Raw genomic sequence first — 26,463 nt, 5'->3', positions numbered from 1 at the left:
AACTACAAGAAACGTCTGACCTCTGTGATTGCCAACAAGGGTTTTGCAACCAAGTACTAAGTCGTGTTTTGCAGAGGGGTCAAATACTTATTTCCCTCATTAAAATACAAATCAATTTATAACATTTTTGACATGCGTTTTTCTGGATTTTTTTGTTGCTATTCTGTTTCTCACTGTTCAAATAAACCTACCATTAAAATTATAGACTGATCATGTCTTTGTCAGTGGGCAAACGTACAAAATCAGCAGGGGATCAAATACTTTTTTCCCTCACTGTATTGCCGACCCAATCAAATAGTGAATCGAGTACTGAAAGCATGAGCTACAGCTAGCTAGCACTGCAGTGCATCAAATGTGGTGAGTAGTTGATTCAAAGAGAGAGAAAGACAATAGTTGAACCGTTTTATACAAATTAATTTCTTCAGAAATTAAGGAGAAGCAACAAAGAGAGAGAGCTAGCTATATTTTGTTGTATTTCTTTCCCCACTTTCGCTTACTTAGCTAGGGAATGAAGATAGCTAGTTTAGCCTACTCAAACACCCGGCTCAAACAGAGTGGGATTCTATGTTAGCTTGCTGGCTATGGCTACCCAACACTGGAACTCTTCATAACCTTTTGGTTTTATGAATTTATTGCCACCGGGTCCCGCCGGTGTTACTGCTAAACTGCTTGCTGTACACTGTACTGCATGATTGTAGCAGGTTTACTAACGTGTTAGTTCTAGTAGCTATGTTGACTAGTATGACGTTAACTAATATGGTGACAACGATGTAGGCTGTGTGTAGCGGTTAGCAGCTATGGTATGAAGGTTTGGCTTGGAAAGTGTTTTTTGCCTGGTCACAGACAGCTGTTGTATTGTCCACTGAAGTCCACAAGTGAAGGGAAAAGGTGAGCGGAGGAGAGAGCATAGATGCGAGAAGGAATTATATATACAACGAGCAGTGATCATGCTGTTTGCATGTGATCATTCTGTGATTCTGTTGAAAAACGTTTCTTAAACAGAAGCAAAACAGAATGAAACGGGGATAAACAAACCTGAATTTGTCCAATAGAAACTCTCGTTTGCAACTGTTGGACTAATGATTACACCAACAAGGCGGTATTGAATGTGTCACTGTCTGTCACCTTGATTACTCAAACTTTTCTCTCGACCTGTGCACCTACATTGTAAACTTTCATTCGTAGGTTGTAGCAACCTCATGATGGGTATAGGGAAAATTTGAGGATCAAGAAGTAGCCTAAACCTATCGATGTTACATTGAGCTGGGTGAACGGAATATGAATGACAGTCAAACAATATGCTGTAATAGAAGTAAGGCCATGCTCCTAAAAAAAATGTGTCCTCCCTCATCTTAAACGACATCAACTGCCACTGCCGCACACGCATACCCACATGCATGCAATTTCAACAATTCATCAAGACTTTCAAGGCTATGTGAACATTGTGGGGAACTTGTGTATAGACTGCGCAGTCATGTGATCAGTGTTATTTCCTGATAGTTGTTGGTTGAAAACACAATTTACACAGGACCTTCTACTCAGCAGGTTTTGCATGGGTGGAGTTTCGGCTTGCCTGGTGGCATCACCAGGCAGTGTAACTTAATAGACCAATAACAAGAGAGTTCCAAACCTCTCTGCCCCTAGTTTTCAGGTTACATACCCCTCATATTAGGCCCATCCAATTAGGCCCCTCCACTCCCAGACTGTCCTAGCAAAATTATTGCTTGAGAAATGGTTTTTCTGCCCCTATTTTTTTAGTTCTTTCTTTTTGACCATTTTATTGAAAATTATTACTGAAATTATTTGAAATTGTAAAAGGAGCCACTCCTTTTCAAATATTAAGACGCTGTTTGATTATTTACCCCCCATCTTTATCTAATGAACCTGAAGTTGCTATTGCTCTCGACGAAGCGAAAGCATTCGATAGAATGTAATGGAACATATTTTCGGTTCTCCTGAAGTTTGGCTTTGGCGATAGATTTGTCTCTTGGATCCATCTTCTATACTTCTATACTCTTCTCCTTGGGCTTGTGTCTGCACTAATAGCTCTAGATCTGACTACTTCCCATTATCATGCGGGACATGCCAGGGATGCCCTTTGAGTCCTCACTTCTTTGCCCTTGCAATGTAACCCTTTTTGCTTGCTTTAAGAGCATCTTGTCTATTCCGTGGCATGTTGCGTAAAAGTACAGAATATCGACTATCTCAATACGCAGATGATCTTCTACTGTATGTAATGGATCCAGTAATTAGTGACCCTAAAATACTATCTATTTTTAAACAATTTGTAATCTTCTCCGGATATAAACGTAACTACCAGAAAAGTGAGCTGTACCCGATTAACAATCGTGCCTTACAAATCTGTCAATCTGAAGAACCATTTCAGATTTCCAGGGCTGGCTTCAAATACCTTGGAGTGCAAGTTATTCACTCTCCCTTTACTTTTATCTGCCATCTCCCCTCCCCTTACCTAAAAAACAGGCTTCTGGCAGAAAGTTGTGGCAAACCTTTGGCAAATTTGCAGCAAGCTCATATTTTCACATGCAAATTAGTTTTGTGGCAAACTGTTGTAGTAAAATTTGCGGCAACTTGTGAACTTCTGACAAAACAATTATGGGAAACTTGTGGCGAACATTCTGTTTGCTGCAAACTCCATATGAATATGCAAATTAGATCAGGTTTCTGGTTACTGTGTGTTAAACAACATTGAAATGTATCTATATAAACCAGATCACATAACTTTAAATGAACTTATTTCAGAGAAAGAAACTGAACATACTAAATGCAGTAAATATAGTAAAAAACATGTATTCAATGTCTTTAACAGATAAAATAAATCTAATACAACTTAAAATCATCAGCATGGTAATAAAGAAAATAGCAAAGACTGGACATTTCCAAAATAAATGGTTTATTATTTTTATGTAGCTACAACATTTACATGAGAGAAATGTGAACAGTGGGGATATTGACAGGATTTTTAAAGGGACAACTACAGAATGATTTACATGAGCCAAGTGATAACTGAGCAATAGATTAACCTATGGAAGTTTAAAAGATAAGTAATGTCACGCCCTGACTCAGGGGACACTTATATGTTGAGTCAGGGTGGGAATATTCTATGTTGTGTTTTCTATGTTGATGTCTAGGTGTTGTATATCTATGTTTGGCCGGGTGTGATTCCCATTCAGAGACAAGTGTCGCTCGTTGTCTCTGATTGGGGATCATACTTAGGCAGCCTATTGGCACTAGTTAGTTGTGGGATCTTATTCCGTGTGGAGGCTTGTTTTGTGTTTAGCCTTAGGACTTCACGTTTCATTTGGTTTGTTTTGTAGTGTGTTTATCGTTGTAATAAACATATACGCATTTCACGCTGCGCCTTGGTCTGACCCGTCCATAAACGAACGTGACAGAAGATCCCACCAAGCACGGACCAAGCAGCGTGCCCAGGAGCAGACAGACTGGACATGGGAGGAGATCCTGGACGGAAAGGGATCCTGGACATGGGAGGAGATTCAGGCGGGGATGGATCGCCGTCCTTGGGAGGAGACAGTGGAGGCTCGGTATAGAGAGGAGCAACGGCAACGCAGAAGGCGCCGGCCGAGGAAGAAGCCCGAGAGACAGCCCCAAGAAACATTTTTTGGGGGGCTAAAGGGGTGGTCGGGGGAGCGATGGAGAAGAGCCCCGACCACTGCACTCGTGGGGGCTCAGGGTGGAGTCCTCACGGGAGGAGGACTGGGTGCAGAGAGTGAAAGACTGGTACAGTCGGAGATCTCTGACGTCAGTTCCCAGTCCGGTACACCTCGTGCCTGACTCTCGCACCAAGCCAGTGGTGCGTGTCGCTAGCCCGGTGCGGCCCGTTCCTGCTCCTCGCACCAAGCCAGAGGTGCGTGTTCCCAGTCCGGTATGGCCCATGCCTGCTCCCCGCACCAGACCAGTGGTGTGTGTCCCCAATCCGGCCCGGCCCGTTCCTGCTCCTCGCACCAAGCCAGTGGTGCGTGTTCCCAGTCCGGCCCGGCCTGTTCCTGCTCCTCGCACCAAGCCAGTGGTGCGTGTTCCCAGTCCGGCCCGGCCTGTTCCTGCTCTTCGCACCAAGCCAGTGGTGCGTGTCGCAAGCCCGGTACGACCCGTACCAGCTCCCCGCACCAAGTCAGTGGTGCGTGTTCCCAGTCCGGCCCGGCCTGTTCCTGCTCCTCGCACCAAGGCAGTGGTGCGTGCCGCCAGTCCGGCCCGGCCTGTTCCTGCTCCTCGCACCAAGCCAGTGGTGCGTGTCGCAAGCCCGGTACGACCCGTACCAGCTCCCCGCACCAAGCCAGTGGTGCGTGTTCCCAGTCCGGCCCGGCCTGTTCCTCGCACCAAGCCAGTGGTGCGTGTCGCCAGTCCGGTCCGGCCTGTTCCTGCTCCTCGCACCAAGCCAGTTGTGCGTGTTCCCAGTCCGGCCCGGCCTGTTCCTGCTCCTCGCACAAAGCCAGTGGTGCGTGTCGCCAGTCCGGCCCGGCCCGTACCTGCTCCTCGCACCAAGCCAGTGGTGCGTGTTCCTAGTCCGGTCCGGCCCGTGCCTGCTCCTCGCACCAGCCCAGTGGTGCGTGTGTCCAGTCCGGCACAGCCCGTGCCCGTTCCACCGGTGCCTGATCCAGCTCCGGTCAGCTGCTCCACTCCGGAGCCAGAGCAGTCCGCTCCACCAGGGTCCAGTCCAGCTCCGGTCAGCGGCTCCACTCCGGAGCCAGAGCAGTCCGCTCCACCGGTGCCTGATCCAGCTCCGGTCAGCTGCTCCACTCCGGAGCCAGAGTAGTCCGCTCCACCGGGGTCTAGTCCAGCTCCGGTCAGCGGCTCCAGTCTGGAGCCTGAGCAGTCCGCTCCACCGGTGCTCAGTCCAGCTCCGGTCAGTGGCTCCAGTCCGGAGCCTGATGAGTCCGCTCCACTGGTGCCCGGTCCAGCTCCGGTCAGCGGCTCCAGTCCAGACCCAGACGTCAGCCCCTCTCCAGTTTCGGGGTCTCCCACACCAGGGTCCAGACAGGGCTGGGAGTATCGTGGGAGGAAGGAGAGGGGAAGCAGCGCGCTGAGGTCCAGACCAGACCTGGGGCGCAATAGGGAGGCGGAGAGTATGTGGTCATCACGCCCGGAGCTGGATCGGCCTCCGAGGCAGAATGCGCACCCGGCCCCTACCCTGTTGTGTAAAGGTTGTGCGGTCGGAGTCCGCACCTTTGGGGGGGGGTACTGTCACGCCCTGACTCAGGGGACTCTTATATGTTGAGTCAGGGTGGGAATATTCTATGTTGTGTTTTCTATGTTGATGTCTAGGTGTTGTATATCTATGTTTGGCCGGGTGTGATTCCCAATCAGAGACAGGTGTCGCTCGTTGTCTCTGATTGGGGATCATACTTAGGCAGCCTATTGGCACTAGTTAGTTGTGGGATCTTGTTCCGTGTGGAGGCTTGTTTTGTGTTTAGCCTTAGGACTTCACGTTTCGTTTGGTTTGTTTTGTAGTGTGTTTATCGTTGTCATAAACATGTACGCAATTCACGCTGCGCCTTGGTCTGACCCGTCCTTAAACTAACGTGACAATTAACAATTGTATATAATTAAAACAACTAAAACGAAATCAAACCCAGTTCAGAACTATTGCCTTTTTGAGTGAGCTTTGGAGATGGCAGCGCTGTGGAAGTCCTTCATTCAAAGCTTGTTGAATGCTTGCACGGAAACAATCAGAAAACAAAACAAAATGAGGATACTGAAAACAATTACTGAAAACAATTTCTAATTTTTATTTTGATATCTTAAAAGGCAGAAATTGAGTTATGCCTAATATGGCAATTCATATTATTTTTCCGAAATGAATTATTGTTACTGTAAAAAATGCTGGGTTAAAAATAACCCAATTTGGGTAACAACCCAGCAGTGGGTCAATATTGGACAAACACAGCATTGGGTTAATTCAACCCAGCGGGTTTGGGTTGTGCTTCTAACCCAGCGCCTTGATTTGAGCGCTTGACCCAACTGCTTGGTAAATTACACTATATTGCTGTATTAAAACAACTCAGTGTGTTGGGTTGTGACATAAACCCAGGACAATGGGTTGGGGGATTGACCCAGCAGCTGGGTAATTAATGTAATCCTTGGGTTATTTTCAGCGTCATCCTAATTTAAATTCTGCTTGCATATTTTTGCCTTCTCTACCATTTCCTACACACACAATCAAGATACAATGTTGTATTTCAAGTAATTAATTGCTATTGCCTGCATTTCAGAACATACATCACGTCAGAGAATGTACAATATATATATATTTTTTTTATATCACATTGAAACAAAGCCCTATTGTCTAAATATGTATTATTTCACAAGATAAGATTTCATAAGATCGGATTGATCATTAGAATTTATTTATATTATTACACCATTGCAATCGGAGAAAAACAAAGCACGCATAAAGCACTTTTTACAATCCCCAAAATGTAATATTTGTATTTAAAATAAATTGTTGTGATAGAATGAAAGCATACCAGAACGTGCTTCAGTAGTTGAACTAAAGGCAAATGAGCCACATACAGGACTGTACTGAACTGTGTGCTTCCTCCTCACTTCTCACGTTACATACAAGAGCAGATACTTATCCACTATTGTTCAGTGGAAAAATTACATTCTCGCAACAATCTTACTGAGGGGGATTCTGTTCCTGGCAGCTGATACACCGTGGTCTGTAGGAATTCCCATGCTGGGGCACAGTGGAAAAATTGATATCAAACACATAATAGGACTTGAAGCACACATCCAGTGCCCCAACCAGTGTACCTTGTTCCAATTCCGGTCCACCAATGACTGTTAACACCTGTGAGGAGTCCCCAAGAGCCAACACAAATGGGTAGAGTCACCTCCACCAGGTTCAGGTACTCAACCATGTTGGTCCCAACCTGTTAGAGATATCATTTGAATTTAGAATATGAGGACTTGACAATGCCATCACAAACACAATTTATTTTGTATATTTTATAGTAATTTACATCAATCAACACCCAATCCCTGTTTGATGCCTACATCTTCCATTCATTTGGGACTGGGGCTCATAGGTACATTTACACAACACTAACCACATTTCCATCCAACCATTTCATGCAGATGAATTACCTGACGCATTAAAAAAGTCACGTATACTCCCTCTCCGGCTTTCGAGGTCACCGGTCCTGGGATTCATCATTACGCGCACCTGCATGTCATCATTTACATTTACATTTTAGTCATTTAGCAGACGCTCTTATCCAGAGCGACTTACAGTTAGTGAGTGCATACATCTTGTATTTTTCATACTGGCCCCCCGTGGGAATCAAACCCACAACCCTGGTGTTGCAAACGCCATGCTCTACCAACTGAGCTACATCCCTGCCGGCCATTCCCTCCCCTACTCTGGACGACGCTGGGCCAATTGTGCGCCGCCCCATGGGTCTCCCAGTCGCGGCCGGCTACGACAGAGCCTGGATTTGAACCAGGATCTCTAGTGGCACAGCTACTAGAGACCATGGGGCAGCCTTAGACCACTGCGCCACTCGGGAGGCGAATCTTCAGGCACACCTGGACTCAAGTCACCTTCCTGATTACCTCCCCTATATATGTCACTCGCTTTGGTTCCTTTCTTAGGCGTTATTGATTCTGTTCCTGTGTTTCATGTTTGCACGCTACTCATGTTTCTTGTTTTGTTCCATGTATTATTTATTATTACATTCACTCCCTGTACTTGCTTCCCGACTCCCAGCGTACACGTTACAGAAACCTGAAATGCCGGTACAATTTTATAAATCCTTTGTGCACAAATATTTATATAATAACCATCATATCGAAGTAAACTTGGAGTCACACGATGATATGTTGTGTGGTGCTCCCACTACGACTCGGGAAAGCATGCTGTTTATTAGGATACAGATTAAATAAATTAAGATGAACTTCACAGGATGGTGAATGTGCAAGGTGATGAGCTTGATGCTCCTTTCCGATAAATATTGAGGGTTTTATTATGGTGACATGATGATTGATGCTTGGCTGCCGTTTGACAAATAAAAACCATAATAATCTCATAATGTAGATAGCCTACCCCCACTGTGTGTTCGAGATGTTGGCTAGAGCGCATGTGCCAAGACCAGAGTGGGCACATTTGCTATATAACGTAACAGTTTTGTGACAAAACCATGAGTAGAGTTGAAAATGCAATGGAAACCCATTTAACTTGTCTTTCTTTATTCGGTACATGTGAATTTAACGTCAAAAGTTATTTTTATGTGCACTTCGTCATCACGCACAGCCTTTTATCCGCAACAATTCAGTTTGCTGGAAACATCTCTGGTGGGAAAATACAAATTGTTTTATGCAGTTGTAGTATATTAAAATTATGTCTTTGTTAACGGTTTTTCATGAAGAAATGGAAGGTTGATTATTGCTATCAAGAGGGAAGGTTTTAGCGTGACGTCACATATGACAAACAGGAAGTGGGTGGTAAGATACGGGGATTGAACAGTAGAGGGAGCTTTTCAACTCTTGGAAGGCTATATAAAGGGGGGAGCAACGACGGAGAGTTAGAATACAGCAAGATTTATTTGGGGTCTGGTTCTCCGGATATTGTGTCCGTACTTACGCTGGAACCTCGTGGTTTGAATAAAGGCCTTTGAACACGATCCAGTCTAAGCAGACTCCTTGATTGACGATAACACCTACGAATAACCTACACTACAAATGGAGGCTCCGCTGAGATATTGATTGCATCGTTGTTGGTCCCTTTCCTGGATTCGCGAGTTGACTACTGGCCAAGCCGGCTCTAAAGGTGAGAGATTACTCACAAAGAAATTTGGCCATTGGTTATCCCGCTGATTCATGAGAGGGCTTTGACGGTGTACAGTTAAAAGTACTTGGGTCATGGTTGATGTGGGGTGTTGTTGTCGATTAGGAGTCTGATAATAAATATTCTAAATTTGGTTTATGGGTAGCAGGGGAATAATAGCATGTTTAGGACAATGGATTGATAGAGAATAAAGGTTGGAAGGCGTCTGCATAGTTAGGGCACCGTGAATACGGACAAGACCTCTTGATCGAGGCGATTCTTTAGGAATGGGCTACAAATCCGAACTTAGTTAGACTGGGTCAGGTTGATTCCTTAAGCGGGAATTATGAAGTGAATGGTTGTATTTATGTTATACTTCTTCTATAGCCGACGGGAGATATGTTGGGGATAACCGCTTGATATGAGATTCATCTTTCAAGGCAACAAAAAAGTTAGACGGAGATAATGGCGATGATGATGATTTGGCCACGGTGCGGGGGTGTTCATTTGTATAGCTAGTAGGCTGCAGTTAGCTGGAGGTTGGTGTTAATGCTGGATTGTTTCAGGCCACGTGGTGCCTCGTGGCTAAGGCTTGATTGTATGGTTCGGGCCACGTGGTACATCGTGGCTAAATGCTAAATGCTAATGCTAAATGCTAATGCTAATGCTTAAGGCTAACTGGGTTTTGTGTCACAGTGTACCTCAAGCTAATGCTAACTGCTAATGCTAATTGTGTTGCATGCTACATGCTAACGGATATCCTTAGAGATTCCATTGCGATGGATTAAAGTCTCTTAAACTTGTCACTGTCTGTAAGTCAGGTTGTATGTTTTGTGAGCGCTGTTAAATGTTGTTTGACTAGGAGGGGAACGAAAGGTACAGCTGGACTGGTATCCGTTTCGTGGAGGTGAAAATGTGGTTTTGATTGGATGTGCGCATGCGTGTGATTTTACATTATTCTGTGATATTGAAATATTTGGCTTCATATTAAACAATGGTTTATATTGGTGTGGTATTGTTGTAGATTGGAAGTCTTTTTATTCTGTGATATTAAAATACTTGGGTGCATATTGTTTTATTCTGTGATAGTAAAATACTTGGGTGCATATTAAACAATGGAATTTATTGGGGTGATGGTGTTGTAGATTAGAATTCCATGTTGTTTGGATTGCGGTGGAAGTTGACTACTGGTATTCACTTTCCGGAGGGGTTAAGGTAAGTGGGTCCTAAATTGGTAAAATAGGTGTAGAAATAAAAATTGGTCTTAATTATTCATAATTATTCATAGTTGTTAATTAAAATTTTAATTGAATAATTTAATGGATTTTTTTAGGGGGGTTTATTTTTAATTAAAATTTTAATATTCATATTTTAATTTGTTTAATTATTCATATTTTTCAAAAAAAATTAATATTCATATTATTTTGAAAAATTTTAAATTCAGATTTTTGGAGAGAAAAAAAATTTAATTTTTTTTTTTTTTTTAATATTCATATTTTTTAATTTTTAATATTCAGATTTTTTAATTTTTTATTATTCATATTTTAATTTTTTTTTTTTTTTCTCTCGGGTTGTTTAGGTTATATTAATAATTAAAGGGGGAAGCCATAGGCTATATAGGCTAAAATAAATAGTTCACAATAAAGAAAGATAAAAGAGGACTTACAATGGGGAGAAAGGATAGCAAGGCTATGAAAGTTATTACACCGGTTAATATAGTCGAACATAGTAATCCTTTAGTTAAGGGTATTGCGAGATTATCCGGCAAATGGAACAAACGTTGGCCTGACATTGAACAACCCTGGCCAGAGGAAGGGACTCTTAATCCGGATGTTATCAACATCATGAAAGTACTTCTGTCAATTTACAAGGCAGATCAGAAGAAGGGAAAACAAAAGGAACGACGTAAAGAGAAGAGACAGAGGGAGCTGGGTGTTCTTAAATTGTTTGAAGAGGAAGGACAAAAAACTGATGAAAGATACCAAAGACAAGGGAAGCAAAGGTATGGAGAAAAAGCTAAAGGAAGAGACGTCGACAGAGAAACTGAGGGTAGAGGTCGGTATACCTTTCTCACATACGGATTCAGCGAGAAGACCCCCACCGTATGAGAAGGAAGTTGAGCTTAGGGATGCTTATCCTCAGCTTCCAGTAATCCTCCAACAGGGGGATTATTACATCAGAGATGAAGATGAACAAATTATAGAGAGAGGACAAGCAGAAACGACCGTAAAAATGCATCCAAGCACCAAAGGTGGAAAGAAAACGAGAAGTCTGAAAACTAAGGGTGGTATGAGGTTAAGTAGGATGGAATTGGAGAAGGACAATGATGATCAGAGTGATTTAGAAGGGATCATGGGTGGATATGATCCGGTCATCAAACGGAGGTTGGCCAGAACGGAGAGAAGGGGTAAGGAAGGTTTGAAGAAGAAGGATACAAGATATTACAGTGCTGAGGAAGGTTTGAAGAAGAAGGATACAAGATATTACAGTGCTGAGGAAGATTCGAAGAAGAAGGATACAATATATTCGAGTGCTGAGGGAAGCAAAGATGAAGACAGCGATAAAGAGAAGACTGAAGGTGCTGCGTATTCGAAAGGAGTTTCTCCGGCAAAGACTGTTGCAGAAGAAATAGACGGAGATATAGACCAATGCTTATCAGAACTGAAGAGTGCAAGGACTGCAGGAGAAGTAAGAGAGTTACAGGAAGAACTTCAGACGCTGACCATACGGAAGGAGAGACAGCTGAGAAGATAATCTGAAAAAGATGAGACAAAATATGCATTAAGGTCAAGGAAAGATACCCCGAGCAAAATGGTACCAGTTATCATTCGAGGTCAAAACTTTGAATATAAGCCGTTGCAAAATACCGATATGTCGAACATACTTGAGAAGCTGCCTATTCTTCAGAATGGGGCCTATCCTTGGATTTCGAAATTGGAGGAAATTACGGTGGGAACACAGTCTGCCATAGGAGACGTTAAGAGACTGTTGGCTAATCTCATTGGGATTCCAGATATGGAAGAAGTCTTCCAGAGGGCTGGACTCATGAGATATGTTGGGGCCGGCAGTGAAGCGATCCTGAATTGTTGGCTGCAAGTAGGAATCGTCTGTGGAGAGCATTGAAAGATACATTTCCAACGAATGTGCATCCTGATAATATTCTGATTGATCCACTAGGACACCAAGAAAATCCGAGAGCTTATGTGTCAAGAGTTCATCAAGTGTGGAGAAATATTACTGGAAATGATCCAGATGTGAGTCAAATTGAGCAGTCAATTTTGAGAGCTAAACTGCAAATGGGACTGTCCTCCCCAGTAAGAAACAAACTGGCAGAAGTGGTTGGACTTGGAAGCATGACAAAAGGGGTCTATACAGATCACATAGCGCATCAAGTGGATCTGTACAGGAAGAAGGAACTCAACCAGAAAGAGCAGGACGAAGAAACTCTCCGGAAACTTAATCTAATACAACTGGGAGAGAATAAAAAGGATAAGAAACAAGCTTTGGTTATGCAGAGTCCGTGTGCACCGAACCAACAAGCGCTGCCACAGCTTCCACCAGAACAGTTCCAACCGCAATTGTACCCAGCCACCAATGGCGGCACCAGTTAATTCATACCCACAGCCAATTTCTGGACAAACACAGAATTGGAGAGGAAGAGGACGAGAAGGAGTAGAAAGGGGAGGAAGATTTCCATACCTCCCGCCGTCTCCAGAGGTGTGTTATAGTTGTGGACAGGTTGGTCACTTTTCCCGTGAGTGCAATTGGTCAGGAGGAAACATCAGAGGGAATTTTAGAGGAAGATACAGGGGCCAGTCAAAAGCATCGGGAGGACCGGTGAACCCCTACAGGGGTCCGGAGCCAGGATTCTAGAGGTGCCTAGATGATCCGAAAGGGGGTGTCAGCTGGTAGCGTCAGGATCGGAAAGAGATCCAACAATTGAGGTGAAAATAAACAACCGACCATTGGAAGTAATGGCGGATAGCGGAGCTGCGTTCACCTGTGTTCGACCTGAAGATGCTACACATCTCCCTATGTCCAATCAACTCGTTAGGACAATCGGATTTGAGGGAGTAAAACAGCTGATTCCTCTTACGGAACCAATTGAGCTCTGCTATAAAGATCACAAAATTAAAATACCCATACTGGTATCAGAACATACACCTGTTGCATTATTGGGAAGAGATGCCTTGTGTAAGTTGAACTGTACAATCAGATGTACACCAGACGGCTGTCTGATAGAAATGCCAAAGGAAAGGGTTTACCAATTGTCGATGATGACGGAGATGGATTCGTCTTCAGTATTCTGGATTGGAAATCTCAGTGAAGATTTTATGAAGCAGGCTAAGATATGGGAAAGATTTATTGTTGCAAATATGCCGGATGCGAAGCTTCCGGAATATCCATTCCATTGTACGCTTAAGTATTTCAAGGAGGCTGCTCAACCACAATCAGAGGAATGGTTGAGTCATCAACCGAAGAATGTTCAACTTAGCTCAAGTTGCATTATTTTAGGACCACAAGGAGCAGCTATGAAGATAAACACCGATGATTATCTGAATAGAGAATTTGAGATTGAGAAGAGTGTGCCACATGTTACCTTGTTGGTTTCAGAAGGCTATGAGCAAAAGCAAATAGGAGAAATGATGACAGAAGCAGAGAAACTTACTTTCAGACCAACGAAAGAAAATTTGGCGATCTGGAGAAGTGAAGATCAACGATTTCTTAAAATAATGATTTCGGCTCAAGGACAAGGAGAGCCACAGGCTGTAGGAATGACACATGAATCTATTTGCAATATGAAGATTGATTCAGATCCTATGAAAGAGGAGATGTTGCAACAAGTTCCAGAAGGGTTGTGGTCTCAACATAGTACTGATATTGGACTTGTAAAATCAGCTCAACCTGTGAAGGTTGAACTTCGACCAGGAGCCAAACCTCCATGGAAAAATCAATATCCATTGACAGAGGAAGCAATCAAAGGGATTGAACCACAAATTGATGGACTTTCGACAGTAGGGGTTTTAAGGACAACAAAACACCCTCGGAGTAACACGCCTTTGTGGCCTGTAAAAAAACCAGATGGAAGTTATCGTGTAGCTCATGACTTGAGAGCAGTAAATGAGATAGTGATTGACTTTCCAGCAGACGTGCCAGATCCTCATACCTTGTTAGCTCAAGTTCCTCCAGATGCGACACATTTTACAGTACTGGACTTATGTGGAGCATTTTTCAGTGTTCCACTTAGTGTAGAGAGTCAGGATTTATTTGGGTTCACCTATAAGGGACAGTTCTATGAGTACAATAGAATGCCCCAGGGGTACCGGCATTCACCGCATATCTTCAATAAAGTATTGAAGGAAGATTTGGTAGGGATAGATCAGATATTGCAAAGCACTGTCATTCAGTACGTGGATGATATAATGGTTTGCTCACAAAATAAGGAAACATGTCATAGGGACTCAATTAAATTACTACAGGTATTGGCAGAAAAGGGACACAAGGTGTCACAGAAAAAGTTGCAATATTGTCAGGAGAAAGTGGTATATTTAGGTCAAAACATAACTCATGGCCACAGAAACATTTCGGACAAGCAGGTGGAAACTATTCGTAAGGCTCCAAAACCTAGAACAGTCAGAGAAATGATGACATTTCTGGGTATTGCTGGTTATTCCTCCGCTTGGGTAGAGGATTATACTAGTTTGATGGCCCCATTGAGGGCTATGGTGAGGGGTACTGAGAGTGGTCAACTCCATAGCAATCTTTCCTGGACACAGGAAGGCCATGTGGCATTTGAAACTATCAAACAGAGGTTGCAGGAGGCACCTGCACTTGCACTACCAGATTATTCAAAGAACTTTTTGCTATATGTGTCTACTTCTACTGGAGGTAGATATGCATGCGCGGTTCTTTGTCAACCGACAGGCATGGGGACGAATCCTCAGCCTATTTCCTACTACTCTACTGCTTATTCAGAGGTAGAACTAGGGTTACCACTGTGCTACAGAGCAATGGTGGGGGTGTATTCCATGTATGACAAAGCATCATCGGTCACGATGGGCTACCCCGTGACAATTCTTACCCATCATAGTCTCAGGAATCTTCTGAACTATGGGAAGTATACATTGACTATGCCTAGGCTCAGAGACTATCATAGACTCTTAGAGCAGGAGGATGTCACCCTTGTGAGATGTGATACAGTAAATCCAGCCGAGAGTTTACCAACTTCCGAGGATGGTGAGCCACATGATTGTGTCCAAGAAGCAGAGAGATATTCGAGGCTTCGATCAGATTTACAAGCCTTTCCATTACGTGAGGCAGACCTGGAGTATTGGACTGATGGGTCTTGCTATCGGGTAGGAGATAAGTTATGTGCTGGTTATGCAGTAGTTAGAGGCAGAGGGACGGGATTTGTTGTTGAAAAGGCTGAAGTAATACCACAGCCTGCGTCTGCACAACTTGCTGAACTTGTGGGGCTAACAGAAGCATGTTTGTTAGCGGAAGGTAAGCGAGTAACCATATACACTGATTCAGCATATGCACATAGTGTATGTCATTTGTTTGGGGCGGTATGGAAAGGTCGAGGGTTCAAGAAATCGGATGGTTCTCCGATACAACATCATGCACAAATAATGAAATTGTTGCATGCTATGATGAAGCCTACAGAGATAGCGATAGCTAAGTGTGCAGCTCACAAGACAGATATGTCAAGAGTGACACAAGGGAACAAAGCTGCTGATGAAGCTGCAAAAGCCGTCGCAGGAGCGGATAAATTGGGGAAAGTTTTTCTGGTCACTCATGTAGTGGACTTGGAAGACAAAATTACGCTTCGAGATGTAATTTTGATGCAAGAAGCCGCTTCTATGATCGACCAACAGTTATGGCTAGACCGAGGAGCGGTCAAAGATGCTACTGGTCTGTGGAGAAACCATGAGGGGTTGATAGTAGCGCCTCTAGACCTTCTAGGTCTGATGATTCAAGAAGCACATGGCTTAGCTCATGTTGCGAGGGGGGAGGTTCACAGAAAGATCACAAAGGAATATGGTTTTGGGCTCCATATTTGTTTGAACAAATTGATTATTTGATAGGAAGATGCACTATCTGTCTTAAAAATAATGTTCGAAGAGGGATACCTGTTCATCCAGGTTACATTCCTACACCCAGGGGTCCTATGCGTGAGTTGGTCATTGACTTTGTTGATATGATACAACCAGTTGATGGGAAAAGATACATGTTGGTGGTTGTAGATAGATTTTCACGATGGACGGAAGCTTGTCCAACCAAGCGTAAGGATGCTCAGTCGGTTGCCAAGTTCTTATGTAAAGAGGTCATAAGCAGGTGGGGATTACCCGATCGAATATCCTCAGACAATGGAAGAGAATTTGTGGATAAATCAGTAAAATTGATGTTGCAAAAATTGGGAATTAAGCAACGTCTTGGAGCAGTTTATCACCCACAAAGTCAGGGGATGTGTGAAAGAATGAACGGTGTCTTGAAGAACCGCATTGTGAAGATTTGTCAACATACAGGTCTAAACTGGATAGCGGCGCTTCCTTTAGCACTAATGGTGTGTCGCTCAAGTGAGTTACGTGATCTACGTATGACACCCCATGAGTTGGTAACAGGAAGAAGGATGCCAACGCCTTGTTTGCGAACAAGCGGAAAGGGTCCAAGCTTGGCCCTGTTGGAAGATGAAATGAGAGCGTACGTTACATATATGGCCAATTTTCATAAAAAGTTGTCCACATATGTTTCTGACAGGCAAAGACAAGAAGAGGTGCAGAAGGCGCCTGAGGAGGATAAAAGGAATACAGTACAACCGGGAGACAAAGTATTCGTAAAGGTATTCAGAAGGAAGTGGTATAACGAACGTCGTGACGGACCATTTGAAGTGGTTCGTAGTACTGGAACAGCTGTCCAGGTTAAGGGGTCTCCTACGTGGTATCATTTGTCACATTTTGTTAAAGCGCCTACAGAAGAGGTGCCACGCGTAGAGAGAGAAGATGGAGATAGGGGAGAACAGGAAGAGGGAGAGATTGTCAATGTTGGGATTAACGTTGATAATGATGACACTTCTGATTATGCCAGAGATGACTATGCAGGGGATGGAAAGGAAGGAGGATTTGGAGAAATTGATTTCCAATACGTCCCAGAAGCAACAGGGAATATTTCAGTGGGATGTGAAGCAGCAGAGGCCACCAAGGGCAACTCTGGTAAAGGAGAAGCTAGTGATTCGGTTGGACAAAATAGGCCTAGACCAGTTAGGAGAAAAGTCAGACCAAAACGTTACGAAAACTAGGAATGAAGTAACAACAATAACACCAACACGTCAGTCTGTTAGAACAACAGTGGGAAGCAATTTAACTCTTTCAACATTGACAGTTGGTAAAGCCATAAATATAGCGCATTCGATTACAAGGGATCCAATAGTGTCAGCACCAATGTTAGAACAAAAGACATTAACTAAATCAACTACTTTAATGGTGACTTTGGAAGGATTTGGGGGTACGACGGCAATAACAAATGTAGGAGGTATGATACCGACACCAACAACAACTTTTCTAAAAGTAAACGATGTAACTGAAATGACTCAGCAAGTAGTCATTGAAAACAATATAGGTTCATCTGAAATAGTACAGGATAATATCATGGAAGAACAGGATGGGTTTTTTGGGTTCAACTTAACATCAGAAGATACATCTGATCAATCCCGCTCGGTAGGGAAAAGAGACGCTAAATGGAAAGCATATGGATTTGATTCGGCGGTTTTGAAAATTAAAGATCAATGGGCAGGGAGAAATCTTTGGTTTCAGCAATTAACTCATGCTGTAAGATCAGTGAGGAATCTTGAGGGTCCATGTCTGTTGAGAATTCCAGCACCAGAGACGTGGGGTTCAATTTTACAGACGATCGCTCAACCATTGGCGGGTGGGTGTCAGGCCTATGCGTTGAGATGGCTGTTGTATCATCAACGAGTATTGACAGATAAAGACATGTCGTTGTCACACCATTTGTATAAGCCTAGTTATAAGTGTTCTTGGTTAAATGAATTTCCCTATGTGAATATGGTGGGTGGTAAAGAAAGTCAGGTGACAGTGATCCCTGAAGCATTTGAGGTGAGAGCAGTGAGAGCTAAAACTTGTATTTGTTCTAATAATACAGATGAGGTAAATGGTATGTTCATGGGAATATCAGATTGTGATGGGTATATGTTGACGTTCGGTAAACACGGACGAAAGGGTAAAGGTGACAAATATAATGTAACTTTTATGCACCAGGTAGTAAGAAGGGCAGGACTTTGATGGTGATGGATCAATTTTTCCCTATCAATGCAACTATTGGGAATTTTAGAGATATTTGGTGGGTTTGTGGTGATAAAGCATATATATTTTTACCCTATGGATGGAAAGGGTGTTGTTACATGTCCACGTTGAAGCTTCCATATGAGGTTTTTACAATAAGAAGAGGAGTAGCACCGACCCCAGATCAATCTGAAACTACTGTTGAAAATAGGGTTAAACGAGACATGGCTAAATTTACTAATCTTGAAGCCTACCATTGGAGAATAAGTCTGGGAGAGAAGTGGGGACTTGGTCTTTTTCCATGGTATGGTGTAACATTCTTAGCAGATCATATTGATAATATTACATATACGTTGCAGGGCTTTGCAAATGAAACAATAAGAGGGTTTCACCTTCTGTCAAATGCTCAAAGAAGTCACAGACTGACGTTGTTGAAACATGACATGGCTCTTGATTATATTTTGGCAAGACAAGGTGGCTTATGTTTGGCTATGAATCTGACGGGGGATGATTGTTATACTTTGATCCCAGATAGTTCCGATAATATCACAAGTGTTATAGATGCTTTGAAGAATATCAGGGATGCATTTGGAAGATCTGAGAAAGCTGGATGGTCGGCGAAGTCTTGGTTGCAAGATCAGTTAGGCCCAATAGGAGCAGTGATGGTTCAGATTTTAATCGCAGCTCTGATAGCGCTGTGTGTGATGTTTTGCTTTTGTACTTTGTTACTGACCTTTGCAAAAGCTATGATATTAAGATGGGTTGGTGTTGTGATGCCTGGAGACAACACTCAGATGCCATTGTTGATTGTTCCTGATCTGGACGAAGATGGACGAGGGGGTCTAGATGGACTACTGATGGATAAATATCCTTTTTGATTATTTGATCATTTTACAATTTTTTTTTCAATATTAGTGTGATTTTTAGTATGATTTATGAATCAAGGGGGAATGGGTTTATGTGATTCATGCATCATTTATATATCAGTTTTATAGTCTTAGTGGATAGTGATGTTTAATTTGAAAGTGTTTTTTTGGAAAAGATACTGTTTGGTCTTTTTCTTTTTCTTCCAGAGGCATTTGGGAGAACATGTGGAGATTGGAATACTCAAACAAAGACAATATGAAGGGACAATATGACTGGAGGAGATGAAACAAGGAGGGTGTGGCCGATTTCATCATTAACAAGTCCATTGGAAGTCGAGACTACGGAGGAGATGAAGTGTAGTGGACTACATTCCAGTGTCTGCAATGAAATATAGACATATTTGATGTGTAATACATAATTGTGTCATATTCTTAGGTATTGATTTTAGTAGAATGATGTTTGATGTTATTGAATGCAGATGAGGATCTTAGATGCTTTTGTTTATTTCGATGGGGTTTAGGGAAAGGACGTTTAGGCAGGGAGAGATTCCCTTTCAGGTCCTATGGGTTGACCAGCCTGAGAGTGGATGTTTCTGGATAGGATTTTGTTTACAGGGGCTTACATGTGTAGTTAATTGTATTATAGTTTCAAATGTATTTACATGGTTTATGAGGTTATCTGGAGTACCGAGGTGGTTGCCTGGGGCAGAGGGACCGTAAGAGAATTTTACTGTCTTGATTGATGGATGGATATCTGAAAAGATGGCTGCCAGACAGTTTTTCGCTCTTACACTCCATAGAGATTTCTTCATATGTCATAGTAATGTATTCATACTTCACAAACAGTTGTTCATATTTCATAGTAATGTATTTACACTTCATAAACAGTTATTTCATAGAAAGGTATTTACACTCTAGAGAAGAATGTTTTTGGTTTAAGGTTAAAGATACTCAATAAGATAAATTGGTACTGGTCATAATCCTATTGTTGTCGAGACTTTTTAGTTTTGTCTCGAAGGGGGGAATATGTAGTATATTAAAATTATGTCTTTGTTAACGGTTTTTCATGAAGAAATGGAAGGTTGATTATTGCTATCAAGAGGGAAGGTTTTAGCGTGACGTCACATATGACAAACAGGAAGTGGGTGGTAAGATACGGGGATTGAACAGTAGAGGGAGCTATTCAACTCTTGGAAGGCTATATAAAGGGGGGAGCAACGACGGAGAGTTAGAATACAGCAAGATTTATTTGGGGTCTGGTTCTCCGGATATTGTGTCCGTACTTACGCTGGAACCTCGTGGTTTGAATAAAGGCCTTTGAACACGATCCAGTCTAAGCAGACTCCTTGATTGACGATAACACCTACGAATAACCTACACTACACAGTTTTTAGAATATTTGCATGAAATGTCTTGGAGTGTGCCGTTATGCGTAACAGATTTTGGAACGCTGTTCCTTTCATTCAAGATTGACAAAATGACATCATCTAATTTCGCCCTCAATCTCCCTATCCACTATTTAAATGTACAGGCTGCAAGTCAATGAAGGACTTTCTGGTCTAATTGAAGCTGGGTCGGAATGTCTTTCTGCCTACCTTGTAGACTGGTGTTGGGAGGACCATTTGCTGAAGTCTTAAAGCAATGTTTTTTTTGTGAATAACTTCATTGTTTCAGGCTAAAAATAAATGAGCATTGAGGCACCATCAGCAGCGTCATTTCAAACTATACCTGCACTTCGAAAAGAAGATCTTGGGCCTGCTTCTCTCTGGGCTGGCGAAGCAAAGTTTTTTTGTCCTTGAAGACCGCAATCCAGTTATCAGTGTGTTTCCCAGAGCAGTTCGGTTTAAAATGTAGAAGTCCTGAGCAATCTGTTGTAAAGCAGACAATTACTTTTTTTTGTTAACAAAACAAAAACATGCATTGACAAAAACAATAGACAACTTAACATTTACATACAACAAACAAACATGAATGACATCACACTTGCTCAGATCCAATTATTCACATCCAATGCTGTTTCTAATGCTTGTGAGACTGCCTCATATGATTTCAAATTGTGTTATGTTGTAGCCAGACAAATAATTACTTTTCCATTGCAGTTAATCACTAGTCTGGCTAACACCTAACTCTTGGAGTCCTCCTGACTTCAGAGTCTACGAATGGCTCTTTGTTGGCACAATGCGTCAATAATGAAAAGGGCTTTTACTGGTTGGCTCTCCTCTGTGTCTTTCTCACTCAAACACCCACAGCCACACACAGCCCCTGAGCCCCACCCACTTCTATTACAATGGTTGGATTTTCAAATTCAAACAACGAGAGGTCTCAACCCCGAGATAAAAAAGCAAACATTTGAGAGAACCAATCAAACTCCGTCGCACAATTTATTAGCAAATATTGTATTAACAAACAGCCTCCTTTCCAGACCAGTGTGGTCACAGCTCTCCCTACGCTGTAAGTCACATGGGTCGCATCAGCCAGGCTAGTTAATCACAGCAAACAGAATGTTTTTGTAAGAAAATGTACCCACCATGCCTGGAGTATCCAGCAGACGCGGATACTCTCGGACTATCTCGACTGTCTTGGCCCCATTCTGTATGGTCCACTAAGCCCTCTGGATCGCGGTCTCCTTCATGTACTCCGCAACCTGGTTTGCTGGCCAGATGTTGTTCAGCCACTTGGTCATCTGGGCTGCCCTCTCACATTTGACTCTGTTGTGAGCACAAAATATTTAATGAATTATAAATTTCTTTTAACAATCAGTTTTCAAAATACACAACAAATCTTTCAACATGTACCTGGCAAGAACCAGCTACTGCTCAAGCTTGGTGTGTTGCTTCGTGTGTCCACAGTCCTATGGATTCATGTGTGTGTCCCGAGGACCTCCGCTCGTATATAAAAAAGGTGGCGTTTACAGAATACTCACTGCATGTAAGGCTTTTATGTTCTTCTTTATCTTCAGGCTATAGTCGAGTTGTCCAAAAGCAAGAGTTTTTCCTGGTCAATCTCTTCCGTTGTAAAAGGGAGGGTAAAAGGGGTACCTAATCAGTTGCACAACTGAATGTATTAAACCAAAATGTGTCTTCCGCATTTAACCTCTTAAATGTAAAGTCCCCATATTTGGGGACCCTATTAGATTAGTCCCTCTCTGCAAAAGCTGAGTACCTTGGCTATTGATCTGTGCTTAAAATCTTTGGTGTGACTTATATATGGGCATACGAATGTATAAGGGCAGGCTGAGCCGATGACCTCATTTCAAGATGGCTGCTACCTACATTCTGGTTAGCGTTGTGAAGCATGAAGGATATAAACATGTAATACGTCTATACAGACCGAAAGCCGGGACTTATTTGTCTGCCTGTGACCTACCGTTATTGACTACCAGCCCAGAGAGTCATAATGTTTATAATACACAATTCTTTCACCAAACAGCAACCATCTTACAAGGTAAGCTTCGATTTGGTCTGTGTTTGAGCTATAGCTACGTGAGGGGTATGAAATTAATCCTTAGGTTGATAACACGCCCCCATTCTCATCGACAGGGCTGTAGTGGAGCAGGTTGAGAGCTTCAAGTTCCTTGGTGTCCACATCACCAACAAATGATAATGTGAAGAGGGCACGGCAAAGCCTATTCCCCCTCAGGAGACTGAAAATATTTGAAGTGGGTCCTCAGATCCTCAAAGTTCTACAGCTGCACCATCGAGAGCATCCTGACTGGTTGCATCACCAACTGGTATGGCAATTGCTCGGCCTCCGACCACAAGGCACTACAGAGGGTAGTGCGTACAGCCAATACATCACTGGGGCCAAGCTTCTTGCCATCCAGGACCTCTATACCAGACGATGTCAGAGGAAGGCCCTAAATATTGCCAATGACTCCAGCCACCCTAGTCATAGACTGTTCTTTCTGCTACCGCACGGCAAGTGGTACCAGAGTGTCAAGTCTAGGACCAAAAAGTTTCTTAACAGCTTCTACCCCCAAGCCATAAGACTCCTGAACAGCTTTTCAAATGGCTACCCGTACTATTTGCATTGAACCACCATCCCCCCTGGGTGGGACAAAGCAAGGCCTAGAACCTTTTATACGTTATGCGAACTATTGCTACCTGGCTCAGAGATGAGACGCACCGAGCACACTACATTACATTGTAAACAGATTTCATCGCTTTAATTTCACCGCGTTAGCATAAAATATGGCTTCTCAAGGTGGGGAAAAAATTATATCGAAGAGGAAGCTAAAAAGAAGGCAGCTATGAATAAGTATACCGACATAGAAGCTTTGAATAAAATACTGGTCGGACTCGGATCAGGGGAGCGATTTGGACAACGAGTATTTCGATTCGGCCAACGAAGATTGCTTTCTAGAAGGATTGGATCCACTTTTAGATCTGTAAGTAAAGTATTTTCATGACTTTATATAGCTAATTTACTATATGTATTAAAATTTTTTATATGTTGTCTGCTTTTTATGCTTTAGATTTAGTTTACATAGGCCTATGTAACAAGTAATTTCAATGTTATATAATTCCAAAGTAGTTATTGTCTATGTTTCATATTAGTTCACTGTTTACTGTTCTAAGTTTCATCCTTGTAACTTTGGAGAGGCCACTAAACTCTCATGGCCATTGTTTATTTGTGGTTATCACCTCTGCCTTTGTCTCCAAAGTGTTACTCTTTGCAAGTTTTGGCATGTCGGAATCATGTAATTACACATGAATAGCAGTTACTTTTGAGTATGTCTATTTAGGCGGAAATCTACATTTTGCCATTACATTTAAGAGGTTAACCCAACCCCTCAATCAGAGAGGTGCTGCCTTATTCGACATTCATGTCTTCGGCGCCCGGGGAGCAGTTGTCTTTGGGGGTTAACTGCCTTGCTCATGGGCAGAACGGCAGAGTATTCCACCTTGCTGGCTCGAGGATTCTATCAGTTACTGGCCCAATGCTCTTAACCGCTAGGCTTAACCGCTAGGGGGGAGATTTTAAGGGATAGTTTCACCAAGATTTCTAAATTAAATACTTTGAGGGAAGGGTTGATAAGCCAGGTCAAATGGTTCAACAAAGGCAAGGGAGTGAGCAAGGGCATACCGCCGCCTACTGTGCTGGAATGTACGATAAATCATGATCTGCCCAATTCTGTACTAACATGAAAATAAAATTCAAAACCAAATAAATACCCACTAACTTCTTTCTGCATCTGGCATCCACCAAATGGCTGCACTCTTTCTCTATGGCATTAGTTAGTCAGATAGGGTGAAAACACCATCACAACTTTCCACTCCGACACATTATTAATGTTGCTTCCTACCGTGACCCTCTTTTTGCTTTCTACACTAGACGCTCCACTGCTTTCAGTATCATGATCTCTCTTCTTCCTATGTATTTCCACTACAGACTAATTAGATCCTTGACCCTTTGCTACCTAATTATGATAGGACAACCTATTTCTCCTGAATGACCATCAAATTCATAATTTGTACAGTTTGTTACTTACCGTTTTCAGTTTTCAGTAGGCCAAAACACCATTAGTCTGTCGAAATAATGTTAGCCATTTTCCACTCTTCAGTCACTCGGTCGCAGTAGAACTAGAATACTTGCAAGTATTCTGGTGGACTTCACACGCTGGTGGCAGGAGAATTAACCTACTGACTGAGTCAAATATCCATAGCCCAACCTTAATAACACAGCACCAACAACCCAACCTTGCTGTATTTACAGAAAACAACCCAACTATTGACCCACTGCCTGCAACCCAGCAATTGGGTCATCCAAACAATCCAACATTTAATCTCAAAGCCATGCATGCAAGAAGTCTTGACCTGTCTGGTGCACACATTTCTCGGTCCTCAATCTGTACTTTTGCCTTGTAACTGATTGCTTCTAGAAAGAGAGAAGGAACAATACATGATCAAGATGAGCTAGCTACTAATTTAAAGCAATTAAATATCTAATTGTTACAAAGAATGAATGTACAGTATGCGCTACATTTTTTAGACTAATACATGCATTTACTTATCTTATCAATCTTGATGATGATACACTCATTTATCACTCAAAAAGTGTTATGAGTAAGTGCACCACAAACATATTTCCAGGGTGTTGATGCATCCTCCTCCCAATACAGCCTCTTCCAACACCACGGGTAGGGGAAGGGCATCCATCTGCAAAAGTGAAGTTTTGCTTTGATGTCAAATCAACTCATATTGTTGCTAGCTAGCTAGCTACCTTAGCTGTTGTGCTAGCTAACATGCTACTGAACCGTGACACTAGCATATTGACATGCATTTTGGTATTAAAAGACAGCAACATTTTCACCTAAAAATATAAGTTTTTAGGCAAATCATTAGTTAGCTAGCTACCTATCACATGAATTGTACAAAAATATGATAGCTAACGTTAGCTAGCTAAGTGCTAGCTAGTCAGTGGTACTGACAGATTGAAACTGGTATCAACAAAATGCGTTTCACTCTATCCCATAAAACATGACATTGCTAAGTAAGCATCGTTTAGCTAATACCATTTTAAAGTGTAATAGGAAGTTTAATTAGCCTTAGCCTACAATGTCCCAGCCCCCATGGAAATCAAATTAACGTAATAAAAAACTCCCCATCAAAATCCATCTGTTTAAACCCCCTAAGGTCGATGTCCGCGCCCCTGAAAATCGAATTAGCATAATAATAAAAAGTCCTATAAAGATCTGTCAGTTTAAGCTAGATATATCCGTTTTTTTGCATGGGCTGCGTCTCAATCCACCGCATGCGCCAATATCCCCCTTCCGCATCTGCGGTGAAAGGTGGCAGAGCTAGAGCATTGTTTGTCAGACCATGAGACATCCCGAAAATCTGTCTTCTCATGAAAACGTCTGAAGCGTCCGAATGGTTTGGCCTAAAAACTATTATGACCACTCTATTCAAAGAGACTCTCACGAACATGATGGTGTTCTCCGTTTTGCTCTAGGACACCCACAAGCCTCACAAGCCTCGTCTAAACGTCCCCGGTACCAGTTTAAAAAATGAATGAAAGTATATATGGAGATAGTTTAGAGCCTAAAATAACGGGGAAAATACGTCAATATTTTTTTTCTAGTTTGCTGATGTTTCTTATATCTCTCAGATATAGGACAGACACTTCAAAACAAATTTATTTTAGATTTTTTGTGGGACTTTTCTTTCATGTCATGAATCTGTTATTAAATGTGTTTCTATTGGCTAATAGCAGTAATGCCAAATTCAATATTTCATCCAATAATTGTTTTATATAAAAACAAATTGATACCTTAAGGGTTCTTAAAATTCTCAATCAAATAGCTAAATAATCCTTGGTATGGCAATCTTAAAACAATTCAATATGTTAGCTTAGATATGAGGCAGATTCACCACTGTTGGCAAACGTTTGCAAACCTCTTGCAACATTTTGTGGCACACTATTTAGTTTGCAGCAAATTTGTCATTTTTGTAAGGGTCTAGTTGAGCAGATGAAACTTGACTCTCAAAGG

The 26,463-nt window shown here is 42.4% G+C and overlaps 1 long non-coding RNA gene across 2 annotated transcripts in view; it reads right to left on the bottom strand.

The window, feature by feature from the left end:
- The window catches only part of LOC121555670, a 41,541-nt gene extending 16,281 nt beyond the window's left edge, over positions 1-25,260 (bottom strand). The window contains exons 1-4 of one of the 2 annotated variants that reach the window (XR_005997977.2): positions 24,463-25,260; positions 21,895-21,976; positions 21,499-21,679; positions 20,700-20,839 (exon numbers count right to left, since the gene is read on the bottom strand). This is a non-coding gene — a long non-coding RNA (uncharacterized LOC121555670). Of the gene's footprint in view, positions 1-20,699; positions 20,840-21,498; positions 21,680-21,894; positions 22,515-24,462 lie in introns of those variants that run through there. The other variant, XR_005997976.2, reaches the window with a different exon arrangement.
- Between the last annotated feature and the right edge of the window lie 1,203 nt (positions 25,261-26,463).

This window comes from Coregonus clupeaformis, chromosome 4 (assembly GCF_020615455.1).
Source record: "Coregonus clupeaformis isolate EN_2021a chromosome 4, ASM2061545v1, whole genome shotgun sequence".
Classification (NCBI taxonomy): Eukaryota; Metazoa; Chordata; class Actinopteri; order Salmoniformes; family Salmonidae; genus Coregonus; species Coregonus clupeaformis.
This window is presented reverse-complemented; position numbering and strand designations above follow the sequence as displayed.